Here is a 25756-nt window from a genome sequence, read left to right as displayed (position 1 = left end):
TGTGTACTATCAGTGCTTTTTTTGAAAAAAAAAAAAAAAAAAAAAAGTGCCGGAACTCACATATATCATACAACCCGCCTTGCCTACCCTACAAGGTTCCATCCAAAAAAGGTGCCGGAACTCCGTTCTGGGCGTTCTATGACAAAAAAAGCCCTGTGTACTATCATCTTTATCTAGTCCCTCTCCTTTTTTTGCATTCTCTGCTTCTTCTCTTCAGACTATAATCTAGCCACCTCTTCCTTTTGCAGCTGCTGATGTATAACAAATCTAATAATTCATCTAGATTTTCTCTCCAGCATTTTTGTGGCTGGGTAGAATCTGCCATTTAACTTTGAGATTTAATGCACCCAAAATAGCTTGTTGAAGCTCTTTAAAAAAATGAACATATAAAATCTCCACAAAAACAATATTTCAGCCATGAAAGAAACCTTCATGTGTCAGTGGTATTCCAGTTCTGAGTTATGAAATCTTGCATGTTGACCTCCTCATTCACAGGTAAGATATTATGAATATCTCTTAAGTACTGCATCGTCTCTTACCTCCGTCCCACTCATTATTCATGATAAACATTATATGTCTTGTGAAAAGTAATGTCAATCTTTTTGGGCATATCTAACTAAGAGTAAACAATGCTGGGAATGCAAGTGAAATGACTTATTATTCCTTTAGCTCTGGAGAGATTTCCCTGCATCTTATCCAATCAAGTAGCAAAGAGGAGAAACAATAAAAATCCATGAAACAGTGATTGATTAAACAGCAGTGCTAAAATATCTCAGTATTATTCAGATCAAGGAAAGCTCAAGTAAGTATTCAAAGAAAAACTAATGCTGGTCTTTCTGTACTATTACAATGAATGGTACATTATGAGAATAACTTGAATCATAACATCACAATTGCTTTGCTGAACGTTTTCTCATATCTTGTGAATTGTTGATATGTCCTGAATTAATACCTAAGATAGGAGCTGCAGTTTAAAATTAGAAAGCTGGGTAGAATTTATCTTTTCTAGTAAATTAACTATGTTTTGCTCAACTTTGTTGCTGCTTTTACATCCATGCAGAAAAAAAAGTTCTTAATACCATTTGGTAGCCATTGAAATACATTAGAGCATTGGCTCCGATGTCATAATAACCTTGAAGTCCAATGGCTGTATGCATAGTATTGCATTAGGATATAATCATGTGACAACAGTCCTAGGGTAACATTCACTTGGATGATTTGTGATAAACAACTGCAAACTCTAACATATATATCCCAAGGAAATCAATTGACATTAATCAAATGGACCACAAAAATCTGCATTGCTGTTTTTAGGATCTTTCCTAACTTCCCTGCCTTACTTGTACATTATTTATTTATGTGTATTTGTGATAGATTTATATCCTGTCTATTCTTCAAGAGCTCAAGGAAGTATATTTCTCCATTCTCTCCTCCCATTTTTAAAGTAGCACTTGATAGACTTTTATCTACATTCTAATCACAAACAGTTCTAATTCTAATTAAACAGTTGCCATTGTAAGATAATGCTGTGGCTTGATTCTATTGCAGTTGGGTTTATTTGTATGTTTGTTTGACAACATTTATAGATTATCACATCTGAAAGACTCTAGGTAGTATATATTAGCAAACTAAACAGTAAATATATCTGTCCTTTAAGACACCCTGCAATAAAAGTTATAAGACAAAAAAAATAGCAAATAGTAAAAAAAAAACATGTTGCTTGTAAAACTCTAGGAAATAATGCTTTATAGCAGGGCTCCCCAACCCCAGTCCATGGACTGGTAATGGGCCTGTTAGGAACCAGACCACGCAAGCAAGAGAAGCTTTATCTCCACTTGCATGGGATCTAGTAGTGTTTGAAACCAGTCCCTGGTGCCAAAAAGGGTGGGGAACTCTGCTTTATAGTATCCATGAAAAGCAATCATCCTGTTTAGTTAACTTTCTGAAACTTTTTCCATTCCATTTTCAGCTAGTGACTTTTGTGGAAGTAAATAAATCATAGATTGGTGATACTTCATTGTATCATTTAGAGAGGCCCTGGACATGTGAAAATTGCAAATCATTCAAGAAGACACAATGAGATTGTAGGCTTGTTTACTATATCATTTCTACAGTCTGCCTCCTCCTTCAAGACCTTGCTGTGTGGAATGAAATATCTTGGGGAAAAAAGCATTGGGGGTGAGGCCAGGATGATGTAGGGGTAGAACCAATATGTCTTTAATTGTACTGTTGCACTTTAGAACAAAGATGCACACAGAGGAGAATGTTGTGTATAGGAAACTCAAAATTCTTTATAAATAAAAACAGTAATAGCATTAAATATTGTTGAAATCTTCTGTGAGGTATTATCTTCTATATCAGAGGTGTCAAACTGGCAGCCAGTGGGCCGGATGCATCATGCGCAGGCCATACACACCCCAGCTCCACAAAAGCAAAAAACGTTGTGATACATCACAATATGTCATGTGACGTGATTGAGTTTGACTCCCGTGTTATATATCATTCATATGACCTACTGTGATTCGGAATAATTACAGACATGCTGTATGAGTTCTAGTTCACTATTGTTTTTCCACAGTAGCCCTTCAAGATGCCTGTATGAATTCCAGTTGATTACTATAGTCTTCTTGTTTTCTTCAGAATCTGGTAACCAGAATAACTATTAATTACTGATAACCTCTTTTATTAATTTTCTCTAATCAACTTTGAATTGCATTACAATATTTTGAAGAGCAAATGTTATAATTTAATTATGGACAATGTAATTTAATTATGCACTTCATTTTATCAATTTCCATTGGGCTCAAATTGTTAGCTATGTTAGCAAAAACAGCACCTATTGCTAACTATACTGATGCCAAAATGATGAGACTTGTGATATTATGGTGTAATTTTCAGCCTTTCATATGTGCAATAATTAATAACATTAATTTGGGCCAGGAAGTTAGACTAGCTATATTGTTGATGTGCTTTGACACAATTGTTGCAATGTCAATATCACTATGGGATATTATTTTAATTATTATGGTCTAATTCTTGTACATTACCAGATTCAGTGTGTGTGTGGTATGCAAATACATAAGGTGTGCAGTTTGTGTTGAATTGTTACAATATATGTTCATCACTTATCTTTTTCCTGCGGATATCATTAAAAGTAGCAAAGCATTCTGTATCATTATATGTAATATTTACTTACCTAGTTACAGGACTTGTATAGTTGCCTAGCTCATACAATGACTTTAGGCAGCCCACAACAAACCATAAAACATTTCAAGAATAAAGGTACCCTTCAGTTTGGGCAAATGTGCTAGACCAGCTTCCTACATCACGCTAAGTCTAAAAGTGATTATTTGTGGTTTGACATATAATATGAACTTAGCATTGTGGTTTAGAAACAGTGGTTTGTGGCTCAGCATTTTTTTCTTATTGTTAATTTACTCAGTCATGCCTTGTTAAACAAATCATATCTTAGTATGTTGTGTGAACCTAGCCTTTGTCCTTAAAGATGCCACAATACACATTGTTATTTCTTCTTTCATTAGCAAATAAAGTATATCAGCATATATTGCTGAGATGTTTTTGTTTCAGCTGCAACTGTGGCAGTAAATTACAGAGTTAAATTTCCAGCCCACAACCACAAAACATTGCTTCATGTCTTTCCATTTTTATATGATTGGGGATATGTAGATGGAAAGGCTTGACTTGTTTTGTCTTCCCAGCTGTTTCCCAGCTGTGTTGCAGCCTAAGGCAGACGAATATTCAACTGGAACACACACTTTCCAGGCAATGACATTTCCCTCTCCTTACTTTTGTTAAAGAGAAGTGTGACAAATTACAGCCTACAAACAATAAAGCAAAATTAAAACTGTGAAAATTATTATTTTTAAATAGCAATGTTATTTTAACAAATTAATTTAACCAGGACAGTTGACTTTATCTTCCCCAGCTTGTAGCTTTTGCATTGTGCATTATTATTTTTCCTTAAAAGTGGTAGTCCTGCTCTGATTCACCATCATCCACATTTGTACAACTATTGCTTCCTTTTATGCATCCAAACCAGCTTGTCAGCACAGCTGCGCTTCTGCTGACTTTCTGTTTATATATAAAATCAGAGAATCACATGGATGACGTGCCATAATGGTTGGCTTTTTTAATTGATAGAGAAACTGTTGCAACAATAATAATAATGGACATTATTTTATTGCTCATACTGAATGCTGAAGTGGGAAGATGAGTCACGAAGGTCCAGTTCTAATCCAATGAATTCTTAGCTGACCATTTTACCAATAAAGTCAGAGCCCTAAAATAGCTATATAAAAACATATGAACCCTAGCTAATTAGTTGAGAATCCTTGCCAAGAGTGCCAGCTTGACTGATTGACTGATTTCATTTAGATATCATTATATTTCAATCAACACTCCAGGTGGCATACAAAATACAATTAAAATAAATACTCAATAAATTGCATAAAAATGAAATATTACTTATAAATCAGTCTAAATCTCCTGGAGGGTTTTAAGAAGAGACTGGACAGCCACTTGTCTGGAATGGTATATTGTCTACTGCTTAAGCAGGGGATTGGACTAGAACAGATATGTCAAACTTGCGACATTACATGACGTCATGCAATGTATCGGAACTTTTTCCCCATTGTCGGCAATGGGGTGGGCACAGTTTCCTCATGATGCATCCAGCCCACAGGCCGGCAGTTTGACACCCCTGGACTAGAAGATCTTTAAGGTCCCTTCCAACTCTGTTATTCTATCTTCTATGTTTTGTGAAAGAAATTTATTTTAACAATTTGCTGGCTGATACCAGAAAATGATAGGTCAAAAATCAATTAGGAGGGTATTCCAAAAATGAACACTTTCTCACACCACCATTTACTTACCAGAGATAAAACACCATTTTCTGCCTTTCCCAAGATGGCTGCATTAGCTGGGATAATTCTAGTTATGTGTTTGATGCTGGAGGTATCAGGATGCCAAGGTTTTATAGATTGAAACTCCTAGTTTAAATTGCACTTGAAAGTCAATAGGATGCCAGAACAGAACTCATAGCACAGGAATAATGTGTTCCTGGCAATGTATTCCAATTAATACATGAACCACTGCATTCCAGACCAATTCCAGGTTCCCAATCATCTTCCAAGAATCCCCATGTGGCCCTCTTTGTACTGATAAATGATAGAGCTGCATATAAGATAAACATGACACCCATAACAGTACCTGACTCAATAGTAGTAACCATGAGAAGGATCTTGGGCTCCTAGTGGACAATCATTAAGTATGAGCCAAGGTCCCTTCCAACTCAGTTATTCTGTTCTGTTATTCTGTTAAATGAAGCTGCTGCTACTAAATGAAGCTGCCTATTCTTCAGCCTATTCTTCAGTGTATAAATCCTTCATAAAAATCCAGTAGAGATGAGTTTTCAGAGTACAGTTTTGTAATTGTTACTTTTCAGAAAGAATAAAAATAAAATATATCAGAAAAACAAGTGAACTTACAAGCCCATTCTGTGTTTTACAATATATGGCATTGCTCATTTATACAGTACTGAAGTGATATCTCTTAAATCAAGTTTGTACTCCAGGAAATTCCCCAAACAACAAAACTCAGTCATCCCTGAACAGGAATAATGAATTATATATATAAAAATCTTCCTGATATATATTTATGAACCAAATAGAGGATCTGCTAATAATTAAGGAATGGTTTAGTATTGGGATGTGTAAATACTTCTAAAGAGGTGCTTCAGACTGTTCAGTGCATATGAACCACCATTTCTGAACTGGTAAAGCAGCCATATCTTCTTCCAGTGCCATGCAGCTGTTTTGTAAGCTGTTTCTGGTTTCTCCCTATGTGAATGCATGCATAACAATTTTGCTTTGTTGGGAAAAGTTAAACCACAGGTAAACCACATGCACACATATTGGGAAACAGCTCAGAGCTACTTGCAAAGCAGTTGTACAAACACAGAAAAAAGAAACGGTTGTTTTAACTTTTTAAAAAATAATGGTTTGTACATCCCAATAGTTTGGTGTAGTGGTTGTAATATTGATATAGAAAGCATAGCCACTCTTAGCTATGAAACTCAGTATGGATGACTTGCTTTTTCCTACAATTTTAGGCAAGTTTTCTGTCTCAAGTCTAATTACAAAAACTGCATTGGCCTCCCATATTTATGACTTCATTTGCCTAAGGATAACGTTATAGAAGTTTTAACAAATCATTGTCTCTGCTATCTATCTCCTGTGTTCTTTGCTTAAATCAGTCCTATTCTAGTGGCTATCAACTCTCTAGAGTCTAGATTAAAGTTGGGGAAGTTTATATTACTCAGTTGTTGCTAACATGCAAGTTTTAACAAAAAGCCTGGAATAACTGAATGCTGGAATCCAGCTGCATCTGGAGGAGAGGTCTTCAGTTTCCTTTATTTGTTCAAAGACATATTTATTACATTAATGGACTCCTAAAATGCCTAAGTACTTCATAAAATCCCATTCCCTGCAACAGAACTCTCCCTCAGTGCAGACTGATTTTGTTCATTGAACAAAGCCACAAAGTTTTGTTTTGTTTTGCTTGCTTCTGATTTAAGACATTTCATAAGCCCTCCTTTGTAAACTATTATTTATGGCTTACCTTGTGCTTATTTAGCCATACCCAAAATATGAACGCAGACAATGTATCAATGAAATGAATCCTAGGACATTTGGAATAATATGTTTTGATTAGAAATCATTTAATATGACAATTGTTACTTGAAATCTACAAGCACAACATTCAGATCTTGTTTTTTCTTATTTCAGTCAGGCTGAGAATATAATTTAGTAGTTTTGAGTGGAACAGACTTCACTTTGATTTCTTCACTATTCTCCAAGGATTTTGTGTAGGACTCTCCAGAATAAACAGATTAAGAAGAAGAAGGTAGTCAAGGGACTCCATAAAGCACAGTGTAACTTAGTCTTGATTGCATTGAGTAGGAAACACTCCCTTGGTTATGTAACACAGTTCATTCACTGGTTTATCTAGCTCCAGTATGAACAGCACGATCGAAATCATGATGAATTTATCTTCTTCAGAATATAATGGATGATTTCAAACAGAACAGAAGATGCCAAGTATTAAATAGTTAATTATCTAAAATAAAACTGTTCTAGCAGGCAAATTCTAGATAGAGAATCCAGGGTTCAGGATAACGAGTTCCAGACATTCCAATCAAAATACAGATTGGGCAAGAAATATAAATCAATCTATGTTTGGTATACTGTTACACATACTAGATACAATCTCTTCCAAATTCACATTTTGATTCTTTCTCTGTTTCTGTCATACATATATGTTTGTTTATATGTATATGTGTGAGAGATACAGAGATTTTTCTGCAAGCATATTATACTAGAGAAAAAGGATGGTTGAATCTCTAATCTGAATAATTTTTAGCATGCCCTCTGATCCTGAGTTTTACACCTCAACTATATTAAGGGAACAAAAATGTTGAGCTGTATAAAATCAAAAGATGTTCCATTTCTTTTGGCAATCAGAGAGTCTACCACAGAGTTTGCTATATCTGAATGTGTATGACATAAATGCGATTCCAATCCCACATACTGTGAATGTGAATATGGGAAAATGTTGAGTTTGGGGAGATGACTGTGCCCAGAAGTTTAAAACTAACCATGTCCCTTGAAAAAAGGCTTTTATATTGATTCAGACAATCAAATCTGCATTTGTGTTGACTGGTAGTTGTTCACCTAGGTTAAAGACAGAGGCTTTTCCTCTAATCTGTCTTAAAACTGCAGAGATATCTGAGCACTACACATGGGCTTTGGTGTAGGGCCTTTCAATAGGATATGTTGTGATGAATAGCAAAATTCCTTCTAATCTACCAAATTTGTTAAACTGAATGTATGAATATGAATGTAATACCTATTTCCCCCCCCCCTCAAACTTATATCCTAAATGTACGTGTATCCATTCTTGGTAATAGGTGAGAGTCCTTGTAGAATTTACAATAATTACAATAATTACATATAAGAAATGGGTGTTTATAAGAGATGAAGTATTGTTTCTTTTCTTTAAAGAGTTGATGAAAGGGTTGCAATAGGACCTGAGATTTTTCTTTCCAAACCCAGCTTAAAAACATATTTCAAATGTTGTTGAAAGATTTGTAAGTTCATATCCTAATTAACACAAGCAAAATACAGCAATAGTGCTAAACAAAGGATACATCATTAGTATTTAAATATATAAGAAAATCCATGAAGCTTGCTGTTATGAACAAAAGTAGAGAGCAATAGGTGGGCTAGAGTTGATTTTTGTAATCTTATAATGAGTTAAACACAGATGTATGATTAGATGTTTCAGGGAAATCTAGAAATATACATAAACCATGGAATTCTGTTATTAAGGTTAGATAGCTGCCTGATTCCTCGTGATTTTGAATCGGTGTCTAAGAAGAAATTGTCACTAGATTTAGAAAGAAGTAGGTACAGTATATGTTTCTTTAAAGAGAAAATGAATTGATTTGACAAATTCAGTGGCACTTTCTGCCATTAGGAGCATATTGAGCTTTCTTGTTAGAAGGTACAAAATCTTGCAAGGTCTTGTATGAATACTTAAGTTGTGCAGCTGTTAGTGACACTGTTGTTTAGGAGCCTCCTTCACCACTTAAAATAAGACCCAGACTTGAAGGAATTAAACAAACAATGCTATGAATGTCTCCTTTTTGTTAATTTTTTTTAAAAAAAATTATACTTATTTCAGACACCAAGAGAAAAAAACAAACAGTTTTACAGTTTGCTTACCATTGTGATCAGGGCTTTTTTTGTCATAGAACACCCAGAACGGAGTTGTGGCACTTTTTTTGGATGGAACCTTGTAGGGTAGGCAAGGTGGGTTGTATGATATGTGTGAGTTCCGGCACTTTTTTTTTTTTTTTTTTTACAAAAAAAGCACTGGTTGTGGTCTAGAAATGTGATTGTGTAATTCCAGTGCTCTGGTGATAATGGTTTTTTTTTTTTTTCGTTCTGTCAATAGATCCACTCTTTAAGAAATGCATTATCAGTTACCAATCCCTAACAGAACAGCCCCAAAATTTTCTTCCAAAGGGTCTCTGGATCCTAAAAACGATTGTGACATTTCTGGAATTTATATAAAATATAAATATTTAGATGTATAAATGACATAGCTTTAAGTGGTTATACTGATATGTCTGTAATTGTTTTATCAAAATAATCTTTCTTATCCTAGCTTACATTGTGAATTGCTGTGAACATAGCTTCATTTTTTCTCTAGAAGTTTCACATACTCTCTAATATTAATTTACAATATCTAGTGAGTCTCTTACAATGGAGTTTTTGTAGCAAAGAAGGAGCTATTTATAGAACACTGCTTGGCATCTCTGGAATTTGTATTTTCTTTTATAATTTTGCATTTTCACCTGTTGCATTACTATTATTGAAAAGCTTTTAAAATTTTACCATCATATTTATATTTTAATGCTTACAGTTAATCAGCTCTTTTAAATTTTTCTTGTCTTTAAAACTCGCTTTTAAAAAAAATAACTGGTGAGAATGGTCTATGTCCCAAGGAAGAAAGGACTGAACAATGTAGTCCTATGTCTCCATGGTACGCTGCCAGGTTATTGTACTATTGAAATATTTTACTTTTTAATTACCAGCTAAGCAGCAAAGCCTGTAAGGATGCTATCTCCCTCTTACACTAAAGTTACACTGTAGAAGGTCTGCAGGGATCTTCGAAATTGGCCCTTTTATGATTTGTGGACCTGGCTGAAGAATTATGGGAGTTGAAGTCCACAAGTCATAAAAGGGCCAAGTTTGAAGACCCCTAGTATAGAGGAGGAAATAAGGTATTCTCTTGGAAGATAAAACATCTAGAACCACCAAGCCATTATGATAGCAGTTGAATGAAATAAAAGGCATCTGTGAAAGGGTGTATGAGGCCTCCAGCCTCCCATGCTATGGACTTTACTGTCAATTAAATGGCTGCATAATTCCCTAAAAGAGGATATGAATTAAATTTTATTATAATCTGAGATATTTAAAACTATCCTTGAAGATAACTGCAAATTGCATAAAATCTAAATACTTGAATGTGTCATTCATTCCACATAGTTTGATTTGTTGGTATTAAGTTGAAAATCCTGTCTATAATAAGATCTTTCCTTATACAACTATCTGTGTTCTAAGATCTTCAGAGGGTTTTAAGTTATATAGATGTAAGAAAGAAAGAGGAAATGAGAGCAAAAACTTGTGGAACATTACTATTAAAGTCAATATTGAAATTTTCTTAATGCAATGTTTTAAATTCCCCAGGCATTTTAATTTACATGTGTTTATTTGTTCTTATTTTGGTTGTTTTGCAATTAACTTTAGTGGATAATGTAGTTGATGATGTGGGTGTGTTTTTTTAAAAAATTATATATGCCCTATTTGGTCATCCTCTGTTCTTATTTTGTATAATGCATTGTTCATTCTCTTTATAATGCAGTATTATCTTGGGAGCCACATACCCACAAAAGATTAAGTTAGAAATAAATCCCAATTAGAATTCAGGTCTATGCATTCAAGACCACTGGTCCCCAACCTTTATGGCTTGGTAGTCCAACAGGGGCAGGGGAAAAAGGGGTACCGTCCTGTGCAAGTGTGTATGCACCAGCTTGTCACTCGTAAAAGTTGAGCTGCATGCCTACAATTGGCCTGCCACTTGTGTAAGTTGAGCTGGGTGCGTGCACGCCGGCACACCACTCGTACAAGTTTAGCTGAATGCGTACGTACCAGCCTGCTACTTGTGTAAGATTCGCTATATGCGTGCATGCTGGCCTGCCACTTGTACAAGTGTGTGCGAGTCAGCACACCACTCATACAAGTTGAACTACATGCTGATGCACTGGCCTGCTGCTTGTGCAAGTCAAGCTTCGTGCGCCAGTGTACAACTAGCTGCTTGTACAGCTCAGTTCTAAACAGGCCACAGGCCACTAGTGGGCCTCAGACTTCATCTAATATATCAAAATGTTTTTCCAAAAATTAGATTAACAAAATTTAATTCACATTTATTTTAAATTTGGCAAGCTTTGCGTAAATAGGATCTGAGTTTTTCTGGAAATGGAAGATGCTTTGTTTTAATGGGGTTTTTTGCCCTGCTCAGTCATTTATGATTCTCAGAGATTGCCTGGGCAACTTCCTGCAGTTTTATTTTCAATTTTTTTCAGAAGAGATTTGCCATTGCTTCCTTCCTAAATTAAGAGCAATTAACTGGCTTAAGATCACTCAAAAGGGCACTTCAGTTCAGCAAAGACTTTAAGAAATTGTTCTTTAATGGGGTACTACAAACGAATGTCACTTTTCTAGGTGCTGAAGTAAAGGAACTATATCACAGTGAATCAGGGCTTTTTATTGGTTGTCAAGTCTTCTGGCCACCCAGATAAAGTTTTGTTGAAGCAATATGGCCAAAGTGGCCTATAAGTTCAGCCTCAACCATGAGAATGATTTTGGACAAGTCACTCTCAGCCCTAGTGGTTTAATTGATCTTCAAACTAGGATCCTTGTATGAATAACTCTGTCTTATGGTTTCTGCCCTTGTAGTAGAATACACTAAGATAGCATACCCTGGATCAGATCCATGAATCAATAAGGTGACCTTGAGGGAAATTGATAAGAACCATTATATAAATAAAGAGGGCTGAAACGTTCCTTATATCTGGGAAATAAAATAGTTTTCAAAAGAGGTTCAGGTAGTCCTCTCATTGATTCATTGGAACAAAAGGGAGGAGAGGTAAAACTATGACAAGCTTGGATGATACTATTAATTAAGCCTATTTCAATCAAGTGTAGTTCTAGTCTTCCTGTGGAATTTGCTTCCTGATCTGATATATTTCAAAGGGCTGGCAGAAACAGCATCATCATGTGAAACCCAGAGCTATATTTCCCTGTGGCCACACCTATCCTGTGGATTAACACCATCCTGGAAGTCCATATGGCCCTGCTGAATTTTAGAAGAGCTATACAGTTCTGGATTTTCTGGCAGGGTGATTTGTAACCCCATTCAATGACATTTTATGGCATTTTTGTTGTACTGTATTTCTGTTTTTAATCCTAATTTCCTTGTATACTGCCTAGAGTTTTTTCAGTGGCTGAGGAAGGTCAACACATAGATTGGGATAGATATAAATCTAAAAAAAAAACATGGTAAAGCATTACATTTTAGTTCTAGAATGGCAATAGGCCACAGAATTGCTCTAATTTACAGTTTGTATCCAAAGCTTTGCCAGCCTCAGCAAGCGCATTTTGCCTTATCCACTGACATAAAAAGAAAAAAGAAAAATCTATCTTGTTACAGTTGAATGAAGATTAAATGTAGGGACTTGGCTTAGATCAATTGCAATGGCTTTGATCTGACCATGTGTAAAACATCTAAGGCAAATATAGAATGACAGGTTTGGAGTCACTGATCTGAGGCATCAAGAAGCAGAAAAGATAATAAGTGGTAATAAGCAGGCTCTTTTCCAGGTGACTGCAGTGCAGCACCAGCCATAAAGCCAGAAGGCAGAAGTTCCATGATCAAGCTCAGTGGAGGCAACTTGTAGATCTGAGCTTAAATTATCTCTAATTGGACTGGAGAAACAAGTTACATCAACCTCCCAATTTAACTCATTTCTCCAGTTAAATCATGGAACATATGAATCCCAGACTGTTCAGTAATGTCTCAAAACATTACTTTATGCTTTCTGGATTAAATATATTTCTGTATATATATATAATAAATACCTTTATTATTTGGAAATATTTCAGAGCAAAACAAGAACATCTAATGTCTTAGGATAAGTGATTGAGTAACTACCATAATGTAAGGCAATAGAAAGGCAAGATCTTGCAACATATTTCTTTAACCTCAAGTATTGTGTCTGGTTATAAACTAAATGAGCAAAGAATCGTGTGGATTTCTTTTGAAGCATTTCATCACCATCTGACTTAATTAGGGTCCTTTTCATATCAGTGTGACATCACCACTGCCTTTGTGTGTCCCCATGATGCTGTGGGGTTCACTCTATAAGTTAATTAGTTTGTTTCTAGTCTAGAAAAGACACTGCACATTTTCCTGTCTCTGCTGTTAATCGTGCTCTCTTGAGAATCCCTCCCCCTTTCAGAAGCCAATAGGTAGTGGTACTTTGACTTTATCTTGCTCTTCCCAGCAGTGGCTTATTTCTCTCCCTTCCCCCCACCCACTTCTGCTCTCATCACAGAAGACTAGTGTGTGAGGGAATGGCCGTAAGTGCCAGCAACACTGGCTGACTAAAAGTGACACCTTCCCCCTTTCTTACTGGGCTGAGTGGATCAGACTGGGGACAGCTGACCTTTGTGTCTTCAGAGCTGTGGGGAACAACTGTTTTATACTGTGAAAGTAAAGATCACCAACATGGCAATTCTAAAGTTTGAAAGCATAAATGAAATCCTTCCCCCCCCCCATAATATGTGTGGTATTTGAAGAAGAACAACATCTGCGTAATGATATAAATTTCACAAAATAAAGTTAATTGATGAGAATGCTTGACTTTTTGGCACTTTGAACTGAGTGTTCATTCAAGAGATCCATTTGGACGTATGCTTTTCTAGCTCTATGGAATGGCACTTTGATGTTCCTTATCTAAGAGCTTCCTGCCACTTCTTGCCTAGGAAACAGGAGTACATTATTGATTAAGTGATTTTAGTCTTTTCAGTCTATATTGTTTTATAATGGAAAGTGCTATAAGTTATTCTTGTATTAGCAATGAATGATGTAGAATGTTTTGTATGTACAGACTCATAAAATTAGAAAATGCAATGAGAAAAACAAATAACTAGATATGACTGTAAAATAGCTTTCTATTAATTCATCTAAGACATATATTGTTAGTTCTATTTAGTTAAAAATCATTTTGACTACTGGCTGATATCATCATGTGAAAGACTTCTTGCAGGGAATGTGTTGACAGAAAGTGTGATAAAGCACAATACTGTGGATATCTCCCCCATTTGCTATCTATGAGAGATTTTTCTAGTTAGGGGGATTAATTCTTTAGCATGTTGCAGTACAATATAGATTTCTCTGCTTTTCACTACTGTTCCTTTGTATTTGTAATAAGTTAACCTTCTTAAATGTTCCACATTATATGGCAGATTTTGTGGATCATTTCTTCCACAGTATGCAAGATACTGTCCCACTGAAGCTAGCTGGAATTTCAGAATGACAAAGACAGAAAATTGATTTGTTTCACTTGTGAGATACCTGTGTGTTCTTTTAGATTGCACAACTGCATGAGTCCTCCGGTTCAGAATGCAAAAATGACAGAAAATGTCAACAGCATATTACCTTTCCTGTATCAAAACTATGGATTGTTATTATTATTATTTTACATGCAACACTTGTGGCAATTCTATTGCTATTGCCAGACATGTGGATGGATAGCATGGTGTGGATGTTCAGAAATTACCACTTTGAGCCTCCTTAGATCTATAATGCTTTTTTACTCTTCTTGAAACATGAGATATTTTCTCATATTATTTTGAGAGATGTTCTCTCAAAAAACAGAGCTAGAAAAACAAAGATCATGCAGTATGGAAAGCTATATATTAAAAGACTATTATCCCCTTCCATTCATTGAGATGTTTAAAAGACATTCATCTTGATGAGCATAATTGCTTATGTACATATGTTAGACTGTAATGGATTTTTTTGTATTAAATTAAGAGATTTTAACACTTTACAAGATTTCTTTTAATTTGATGGTGTTATTAGTTTTAGTTACTAAAGAAAACAATATACATTTTTAATAAATATATAATATATAAATATATTTTGGGACGTATAGTTCAAATAGATAATTTCATGATTGTGCCATATTTTTCTTTAAATTAATAAGCATACATAATATTTTTATCTTTCAGATATATGCTGATTAATAAGTCTGCACTTGTTTTCATGCAAGACACATGAATGGTTTAAAATTTAAATTTAAAATGGGCTCAGTTGATGAATTAGACTTATTGATATTCTTAAATAACAAGGAACTTCACACTTTGCTGTAATTTTGTTGATTTTAAAGAAACTTACAGCCAACAATGTTGCACTCAGGAATGTTACCCCTTTTTTTTCTTGTCAAGTCTATCCTGACTAATGTCTTATGTCATTTCATATAATCTGCAAAACAGGTGAAGCATAACATGCCTCCCTTCAAGGTAACAACTTGCTTTTAAAGATTAATGGTTTAACAGAACCTCACTGTTCAGAAACCATGGTTTGAATCAGCATGCATGCATATTCTATCTGCACGCCTTACCATATATATATAGTAAATCTGGCCTAGCCATATTGGCACAACTGTCTTCCATATGTATAAGTTGGCAGCTTGTGTGCTTGCTGGGGCCAAAACTATTCTTCAAACAGCCTTTCTTGGTGTTTCCAGGACTTTTCAGGACATAAATCACGCAACACAGCAATCCATTGTTATGGGCAAGTTTCTCTGATTCCATTTTGCAGTTTCTCCATAGCCTGGCTCAAAACTACACTCTGTTTCAACTATATTCCAATTTACATGGAGAAATCCACGTCTGGTGCATTCAGAGCTTGATCTTGCACATTTCTAGGGACACCCTTTCACAACCGAAAAAAGACTCTGTTCAAGAATTGTGATTTAAGGAGAAATATGAAGATGTTAATAAAGGTGGCATCACCTGGGGCTAATGAATAATAGTTCTAAATATTCATAGAACCAAGGGAGAAAGAATAGAATCTTAACTAAAATTACTATTAGTCTTCGGTAGTCTTTTAGAAAGAGTTTTAATGGCGTTATAATTGAAGAGATATCCTGTAATATCAGGAGTTTGTCCAATTGTGTGAGTTTCTGAGGCATGCTTACAGTTAAAGGTGCACATAACATTTAGTACATATCCATTTTTTCCACCATAGAAAGTCTGTCTTATATAGGATGTAATTGTCACTCACCAGGGATTCTTTTTACATCCTCATTCTGAAAGTTATTATGCGGTGAATCAAAGTTTTCTTTCTGCTGTTCAAATGCCTCTGTTCAAATGTGTGAAAATAATTAAGCATTAAGAAAAACCAGTTCAATAACTGTGGGAGGATGTACAAAGAGGTCATTACATTTTTAACCTCAGCTTTCTAGAATTATTTCCTGGTGTTTCATGGAATATTTGAACACATTTTTTTTATACTGTGTCATTCAACATTTTACATTCGTACAAATTTGCTGACACATTTCTCTCACATTAAACCAATATACAATGAAATAATTTTGACCAGTACTTTAGGCTGAACAGCAGATTCTTTTTTTAAAAAAATTCAGAGCTTGTTTCCATATGCTATCCTAGTTGAAAAGAATTTTAAATAGCAGAATGTGAATTTTTTTTCACATAAATATAAAAAGAAGTATTCTGTAATGGCAGATGAATCACTTCCATGTGCAATTTCCTTTGCATTTTGGGAAGTATTAGAAAGATCTAGGCCAGGGGTAGGCAACCTTGGCTCTTTTATGACTTGTGGATTTCAACTCCCAGAATTCCTGAGCCAGCTATGCTGAACAGCAGATTCTTTTTTTTTAATTCAGAGCTTGTTTCCATATGCTATCCTAGTTGAAAAGAATTTTAAATAGCAGAATGATCTAGGCATAGACGATCTTAGGGCCCCTAGATGTTTTCACTTTACCAGTCCAAACTAGCGTGGTCAACATCAATGGACCGGCTTCCTAAGATCTTATTTCTTCAGAACGCCATAGCTTCAGACTCACTTCTACATCGGTAAAATGGATACAGCATTCAATAACCATGATTTTGGAATTTAAATTTGAAGTAAGGAAATAAGGACAAAGTTATAAAGCAAAACAGAAAAGTTCTATTTTTAACTGTATTCTTTAAAGAAAAACATTCTAATGGTCATTTTGTTCATGGCTGAATTCTATATTGTAACACCATCCTAACTACTCTTGTACTATGTGTGTGTGTCTCCTTTCAAGTTAGTGTTGAGTTCTGGCTATTGCCTAGATTAGTCCCTACCGCATGCTATAAACTTATATAAATTGAGATCCATTTAGTTTAAGCCCAGATAAGCAAGATTCTCCATATTTGACTGAATTGCCCTATATATTTGTATTTGTGTATGTGTGGCTGCACTTTCACATCAGTGTTGCCTCTAAGCAACTATCTGAACTTGTCTGCAGTTTTGGTAAGATTTTTATGAAGTGGTTTGTCATTGCTTCCTTCCTAGGGTAGAGAGAGAAAGACAAGGCCAATGTTATTCAACTGGCTTTTTGCCTAAGGTTGAATAACCTCACATTCTCCTGATTTCTAGCCTGGTTCCTTAACCACTACCTCAAATTGGGTCTTATATTCTGAGTTACTTTTCTCCAAATATCTAAATGGAAACATAGGTCTACTGTTGGGAATTTTGCCATCAACTGGGAAAAGGTAACACTGTTTTAATCAGCTGCAGTACAGATCCTTCTGCATCATAGTCAAATCCCCTTTCTAAGTGGCTGCAGCATGATATACAACAATGCATTTTGTTGCCCCCATTTTTTGTCCATTTTTTCTTCTTTATAGACATCCCTTGTTTCATATATCCTACTTGCATTTTCAACAGAATTATTGAAATTGGGTAAACCCTGGATGGAAAGCAACTAGAATTTGCTTACATGTTGTTTTGTTCTACCAGGATAAGGGGGAAAACAAATGAAAGAAGTTCAGCAGAGAGTTATACACGAATCCATGCTGTAAAATTAAAATCAAGAAATATGCTTGAGGCTATCAACATTTTTGTGGGATTTATTTTGGAAATTGAGTATTTTACCTCAGGCAATAGACCTGTCTTTTTCACCCCAGTAGCTTCCAATCCGATGCTATGAAAGCCAATGATACATTTTCTGCTAGTTCCTTGAAACAAGTCTAGTTTGCAATGTAATATTGATAAATTTAATTTCATGCTGGATTCAGCAAAAGCCTGCACCAGTAGTAGCTGTAAAATCTTTACATTAATAGCTTACAGTATTCAGAAGAAGAAGACCTTTTTATTCAAGTTTCATTTCCTTTGCTACACATGCATCATTCTTGTGATCTATTTCTCATAGTATTTGCTACAAGCCAGACTCTATTCTACCAATAAGTCTGTACAGCAGTAAACATTAGGAACAAGCCTTGCCCCTTTTGTTTCCTTAGCTGTCATGAGAAGATCCAAACATGATAGCATTTGGGGATAATATGTTTTCACATCCTGCTTTTCTTGCTTGGCTTTAAATCTGAAGAGTAGCAATAAAGCAGAATTCATTAGTACTGCTTGGATTAGAGAAGATTGTTCAGACAATTAGCTCTTTTCATATAGGGGTATTATGTCTTCTTCTCCTCAAGATACATTTTTTTTGAGGGGAGGGGTGCAAGAGACAAGGGGGTGAGGGGGGAGGGAGTACAAGGACAAAGATAAAGAAAATTCATACCTCAGCAAATACCATTACTAGTGTTGCCAGATATTAATGTGCTGAAGGCATAGTAATTGTATTTTTTTCTATTGGGAAGGTAAAGCATGTGTTTAAAATGGATGGACAACTAGTAATTCTAGACCAAGAGACAGGCCTTGGTCAGTATCAAAATACTTCTTGCAGCTAACAGATTTCTACTCAGCATAGGGAGAAAGCAAAACAAAGGACAAACAAAACAAGCAAACTATTTTCAGTCATTTTGGGCTTAGGCTGTGTCCATTGCTAATTTTAATGCCATCTCATAATAAATTTATTTTTATTTCATGTAAATAGACTGCCATGATCCTTAAACAATATACTTACCGGTATTCATAATTAATGAATTGTGGTGTATTTAATTATCTCCACTTTCTGGACATTGTAGGAAGAGGGATGTATTATTCTCTGATTGCAAAAAAAAAAAAAAACAAAACAAAACGCAAACCCCTAGGGGTCTTTTCCACCTAACAAATTGTATTAAAAAGCATAAATTAATGACAACAACAACAATGACAACAACAATGACAACAACAACAACAATAATAATAATAATAAAGTTAGAAGGGAACTTGGAGGTCATCTAGTCCAACCCCCTGCTCAGGCAGGAAACCTTATGCCATTTTAGACAAATGGTCATCCAGTCTCTTCTTAAAAACTTCCAGTGTTGGAGCATTCACAGCTTCTGGAGGCAGGTTGTTCCACTGATTAATTGTTCTGTCAGGAAATTTCTCATCAGTTCTAGGTTGCTTCTCTCTTTGGTTAGTTTCCATCCATTGCTTCTTGTCCTGCCTTCAGGTGCTTTGGAGAATAGCTTGACTCCCTCTTCTTTGTGGCAGCCCCTGAGATAATGGAACACTGCTATCAGGTCGCCCCTTGTCCTTCTCTTCATTAAACTAGACATACCCAATTCCAGCAACTGTTCCTTATATGTTTTAGCCTCCAGTCCCCTAATCATCTTTGTTGTTCTTCTCTGTACTTTTTCTAGAGTCTCAACATCTTTTTTACATCGTGGTGACCAAAATGGGATGCAGTATTCCAAGTGTGAACTTACCAAGGCATTGTAAAGTGGTATTAACACTTCACATGATCTTGATTCTATCTCTCCCTTAATGCAACCTATCACTGTGTTGGCTTTTTTGGCAACTGCAGCACACTTCTGGCTCATATTTAAATGATTTTCCACTAGGACTCCACGATTCCTCTCACAATTGCTACTATTGAGCAAGGTACCACCTATACTATACCTGTGCATTTGGTTTTTCTTGCCTAAATGTAGAACCTTACTTTTTTCACCATTGAATTTCATTTTGTGAGATAGCGCCCAATGTTCAAGTCTGTCCAGATTCTCCTGTATCCTAAGCCTATCTTCTGGACTGTTGACTATTCCTGCCAGCTTGGTGTTGTCTGCAAATTTGATGAGTTCCCCATCTATCCCGTCATCCAAATCATTGATGAAGATGTTGAAGAGCACTGGGCCCAGAACAGAGCCCTGGGGCACCCCACTACACACTTCCCTCCATGTAGATGTGGTTCCTTGAGGACCACACACTGAGTATGGCCAGTCAGCCAGCTATGGATCCATCTGGTGGTGATGCTGTCTAACCCACATTTTTCTATCTTATCAAGTAGTAGGTTGTGGTCTACTTTGTCAAATGCCTTACTGAAGTCCAAGTAAATTATATCCACAGCATTCCTCTGGTCCACTAATTTTGTCACTTGGTCAAAGAATGCAATAAGATTTGTCATGATCTGTTTTTGGCAAACCCATGTTGGCTTTTAGTAATTACTTTGTTTGCCTCTAGGTGTTCGCTGATTTGTTGTTTGATTATCTTTTCCAGAATCTTCCCAGGTATTGAGGTCAGACTGATAGGTCTGTAATTTCCTGGGTCCTTTTTCCCCCCTTTTTTAAAATGGGAACTACATCAGCTCTTTTCCAGTCCTCTGGTAGTTCCCCAGTGCTCCAGGATCTTTGAAAAATATAGTTCAGTGGTTCTGAGATCACATCTGCCAGTTCCTTAAGAACCTTGGGGTGTAATCCATCTGGTCCTGGTGATTTAAACTCGTCTAGGCTGGGCAGGTGTTCACTTACCATTTTCTTGCCTATTGTAACTTGTATTTCTATTTTGTTTTTTATGGCACTATTTTTGATAGGTTGGTCTGTTTTTTCCCTTTGTGTAAAGACAGATGCGAAAAACAAGTTAAATAGTTCTGCTTTCTCCCTGTTGCTTGTCACTTTCTTGCCACTTTAACCCACTAATGGACCAGTCATTTCCTTCACTTTTTTCTTGTTCTTTACATGTTGAAAGAAGCTTTTTTTGTTATTTTTGACTTTGGTTGCAAGCCTTGGTTCATTTCGAGCCTTAGCTTTCCTCACTTCATCTTTGCAGGCTTGGGCTATTTGCTGGTATTCTGACTTAGTTATGTGTCCCTCTTTCCACTTTCTATACTTGTCCTTTTTTCTTTCAATTGATCAGAGAGTTCTTTATGCAGCCATGCTGGTTTCTTTTGAGAGCTGTTATTTTTCCTCTTTGTTGGTATTGTGCTAGACTGGGCCTTTATTATCTCACTTTTCAAAATTTCCCAAGCCTCTTGAGTTGTTTTCCCCTAGACGTTGTGGTCTACTTTATCAAATGTCTTACTGAAGTCCAAGTAAATTATATCCACGGCATTCCCCTGATCCACTAATTTTGTCACTTGGTCAAAGAATGCAATAAGATTTGTCTGGCATGATCTGTTTTTGACAAACCATGTTGGCTTTTGGTAATGACTTTGTTTGCCTCTAGGTGTTCGCTAATTCATTGCTTGATTATCTTTTCCAAGATCTTCTCAGGTATTGAGGTCAGGCTGATAAGACTATAGTTTCCTGGATCCATTTTTTTTCCTTTTTTGAAGATGGGAACTACATCAGCTCTTTTCCAGTCCTCTGGTTTATGCCTTTTAATCATAATCAGGTTCTACCAGGGTTCTGATTTTTTTGCCACCATAGGCCAGTATAGTTTTGATCTGAAAATGAATTCTGGTGATCTGAAATTTGAATTTTTGCAGGAATTTCAGTTGATAAACTTACAAAATCTGCATACATGCTCAGGGCACTAATGCATTTTTATAACACCTAATATGGCTGTTGGAATATTGTAAGGATAGTCATATTAGTGTTAATAGATCTAAATAATCTTCAACTATGCTAATTGTCCATATTAGTCAGTTTGTAATTTTGAGAAATGATTATAAAAAACAGAAATTAAGGTCTGAGAAAGTCATCAATACAACTAGCATAATTGGCTGTAATAACTAAGCTTGGAAATGTGATGAGAAATATATTCATGAAGCAAGCTTTTTTTTTTTATCATCTCTCCTTGTCAGCCCTTGGCAATGCATTTAGTTGAAACCTAACAGTAACAAAGAAAGCTTTTGCATATCCTGCCAACTTGCTTGAAGGATTGTGGAATCCAGTAGAATCACCAGATGGACATTGCTTTGTATTAATTAAACAGTCCTGAGATGTTTGCCAGGCCACACAGGACTGCAGTACTTAATTGTGGAATCCTTAGTGCTCTCTGAGCTTGGTTGTTTGCTTGCAGACATTTGGTTAGTCTAGTAATGAAACACCTGCAAGCAAAGAGCCCAGATCAGACAGAACCAAGGATTCACCAATTCAGTCCTGAGCTACATATATTTTCTTCTGTAGATACTTAATCCCCAGTGTAATTCATGTTCAATCCATCAAGTTTTCTTGTCACAATAAAAACCTGATTTGAGGATTACATAATCTCCTAAAATGGGATGCACAGAGGAAACAGTATTTTGATTCATTTCATGATTGTATCCTATCATTAACTCTACAATGTACATGCATTTGTACTGCATTTTTTTTAAAAAAAATACAATTATAACTCATATTTGATACTCCTAATTCAAAGAATGTCTAATACGAAATACACATATTTCAGTGTAGGATTAATATATAATACCAAGCTAAACTCTGTCATTTTTCTCTGCATTATTCATCCTGTAGTGTTCAGATAGAAAATCTCCAGATTATAATAATAATTCTGTTCTTTAAAGGATCCCTCAGAGGAATGTTTCTTACAATCATATTTTTTCTACAAGAAAAAGGGACTAAAACCTTTACACAAAAATAAATATTTCATGTGAATGGGGAATTTAAAACACTTCTGTATCCAAATATCTACTCTATGTTCATTGATTCTTCCTCTTCATAACAGTTCTGCTATACAATGGGAAGTATTTTGCTAGCACAAAATCTTTGGTGGGATTCACATATCATGTAAAGCTATATTATTTTTATTTGGTCTACAAAAATGAATGTTAAAATTGTCGCAGGTTTTATCACAAAACCTCCAGAGCAAGACAAACCCATTTTCCATATCAGCTGCATGCATCTCATAAGCTATATATTGATATAAATCTGCATGCTTAATTTCTGAGGGATAAATGCATTTTAGTACATTATCTGAATGGACACACAAACTGTTGAGTCCTTGGCGGGAAGCAGACATGAGAAGCAGTTGAAGTTCTCAGTTTCCTTTATTCAGCGTTTGTGGCTCCATCAGTGGAGATGGGCAGCAGCTCGTGCCCTTCCCTTTGCTCCAAAGGGTCCCCCTCCCCCCTGGAAAAGACCCAGGAGTCTCATCTGAAAAGTCCCGCCTAGGGCGGAGTTGGTCGATGTGCCGACGCAGGACACGACCGTTGTCCAGGGCAACCTCGTAGGAGAGAGGACCTGTGACCCTGGAAATAGAAGCGGGGACCCAGATATGACCAGGCCCGTAATTGCGAGCCCAAACCGGGGCACCCACAAGTAGTTGTCTAGGTGCCCTAGGATGTGAGGTAGATGAAGGCAGTCTGTCCGGATGCAACCGGTCAAGTTTAGTAGTAAGTTTGACGCCCCCAGCGAAGTTCAGCTGGGCTTCTCCCTGTAGAAGTGGACGGTGTGGTGCGATAAGAAAGGAGAAAGTCAGCCAACCTGTGATGCCAGTCCCCGTAGGTGAGTCTTTTCAAGGCGTCCTTTGTGATGCGCACCATACGTTCAGCCATACCGTTGGTGGACGGGTGGAAGGGTGCAGACGTGGCATGACGAATCATGTTAGCCTGTAAGAAAGCTTGGAATTCGGAGGAAGTGAATTGAGGGCCGTTGTCAGACACGATGACATCTGGAAGCCCGTGTGCAGCAAAAATCCCCCTCAGTACCTGAATAGTCTTTGCAGTGGTGGTGGAAGAGACAGGTACAACCTCAAGCCATTTTGAATGGCTGTCAACAAGGACCAAGAAGAACTGGCCCTGAAAGGGCCCAGCGTAGTCAATGTGCACCCTAGACCATGGGGACTGCGTTTCCTCCCATTTATGCACGGGAGCTTGGGGCATCTCTGGGCGAGATCGTTGGCACAGGTGGCATGCATGCACCTGAGCCTCAATATCCTTATCTAAAACAGGCCACCACAAGTGGCTGCGTGCAAGAGCCTTCATACAAACAATGCCAGGATGACCCTCGTGGAGGGATTCTAAGACCCTAGTCCTCATTGAGGAGGGAATGACAACTCTGTTTCCCCAAAGCAGACAACCCTGAGAAAGGGACAACTCGTTTCTTTTGGACCAGAAACTCTGAAACTCAGGACTAGGGCAGTGCTCAGGCCAACCGGACAAAACCCAGGAACGGACACGTGAAAGTGTGTGATCTGTACCTGTTTCAGCGGCAACATCCCTGGCACAAAGAGGGAGCTCGGGCAAGGCTTGGATTGATAGAATGTTGACAGCTGGCGCAGGGTCAGCTTCTACTACTGGCAGAGGCAATCTACTGAGGCCATCAGCATGGCCCATTTCTTTCCCAGGCTTGTGGAGTAAATGAAAAATCATATGCAGACAGAAAAATAGACCACCTAAGCATTCTAGGGGAAATGATTGTGGGGAGTCTGCTTACGTGTGGTAAACAGTCCCAGCAGAGGCTTATGGTCAGTAAAGACCGTGAAATGCCTGCCATAGAGAAAATCGTGGAATTTTTTAATTCCAGCGACAACAGCCAGAGCCTCCCTGTCTATCTGAGCGTAGTTGCGCTCAGCAGAAGACAATGTTCTGGAGTAATATGCAACAGGAACCTGAGTTCCATCAGACCTGAGGTGGCTCAGGACAGCTCCTACCCCGTAAGGGGACGCATCACATGCGATGCACACAGGAAGAGATTCGTTGAAATGTGCAAGTACACTGTTAGAAGTGAGCAAGGCCTTGACTTTGTTAAAATAAGCCTCATGTGTATGTGACCACTGCCACACTGCTTGTTTGTCTAGTAGCCTGTGAAGAGGCTCAGCTACACTAGCTTTATGTGGAAGAAAAGAATTGTAGAAATTCAGGAGGCCCAGGAAGGCCTGAAGTTCGGCCTTGGACTTTGGCCTAGGTGCTTCTAAAATAGCTGTCAGTTTGGATTCAGCAGGGTGAATCCCAGCAGCATCAATTTTGAACCCAGAAATTCAGTAGAAGGCACCCCAATCTTGCATTTGTCTTTTTTGAGCTTGAGGCCTGACTTCCTGAATCTTAACAGAACAGCCCTTAGCCTTTCAGCTAGAATGTGTGTGGAGTCTCCTGCAATTAAGACATCATCAAAGTAGGGGCAAACCCCTGGTATACCCCGTAGTGTGTTTTCCATTACGCTTTGGAAAATCCCAGGAGCGACATTCACTCCAAACTGCAGCCTTTTTACCTTAAAGGCTCCCCTGTGGGTCACAATAGTCTGAGCTATAGCAGCATCATCATCAACAGGCAGCTGTTGATACGCTTGAGCTAGGTCAAGCTTTGCAAAAACGCGCCCCCCCTTGAGGGAGGCCAGAATATGACTGACCACAGGAACAGGATAGGAATGTTGCTGCAATGCCTTATTCAGAGTGCATTTGTAGTCAGCACAAATGCGAATGTCCCCATTTGCCTTTAGAGGCGTGACAATGGGGGTCTCCCAAGGACTGGAATCAACAGGTTCTAGGATTCCCTGTTGAATCAGTTTGTCTAACTCAGTGTCAATTTTACTCTTTAAAGCAAAAGGGACCCTTCTTGCTTTAATTCTAATGGGAGTGACAGTGGGGTCTAGCTTTAAGGACACAGGGGGTCCTTTGAATGTGCCCAGCTGGGGGCTGAAAACATCTGCAAATTCTTTGCAGACTTCCTGTAGGTCGAGTGTTTGTAAACTGTTGAGTCCTGTGACGTGTATCCCCAGGGCCTCAAACCAATCGAGTC

Source organism: Crotalus tigris, unplaced genomic scaffold (assembly GCF_016545835.1).
Source record: "Crotalus tigris isolate CLP2741 ecotype Arizona unplaced genomic scaffold, ASM1654583v1 scf7180000019275.859293, whole genome shotgun sequence".
Taxonomy (NCBI): domain Eukaryota; kingdom Metazoa; phylum Chordata; class Lepidosauria; order Squamata; family Viperidae; genus Crotalus; species Crotalus tigris.
Note: the sequence above shows the minus strand (reverse complement) of the source record.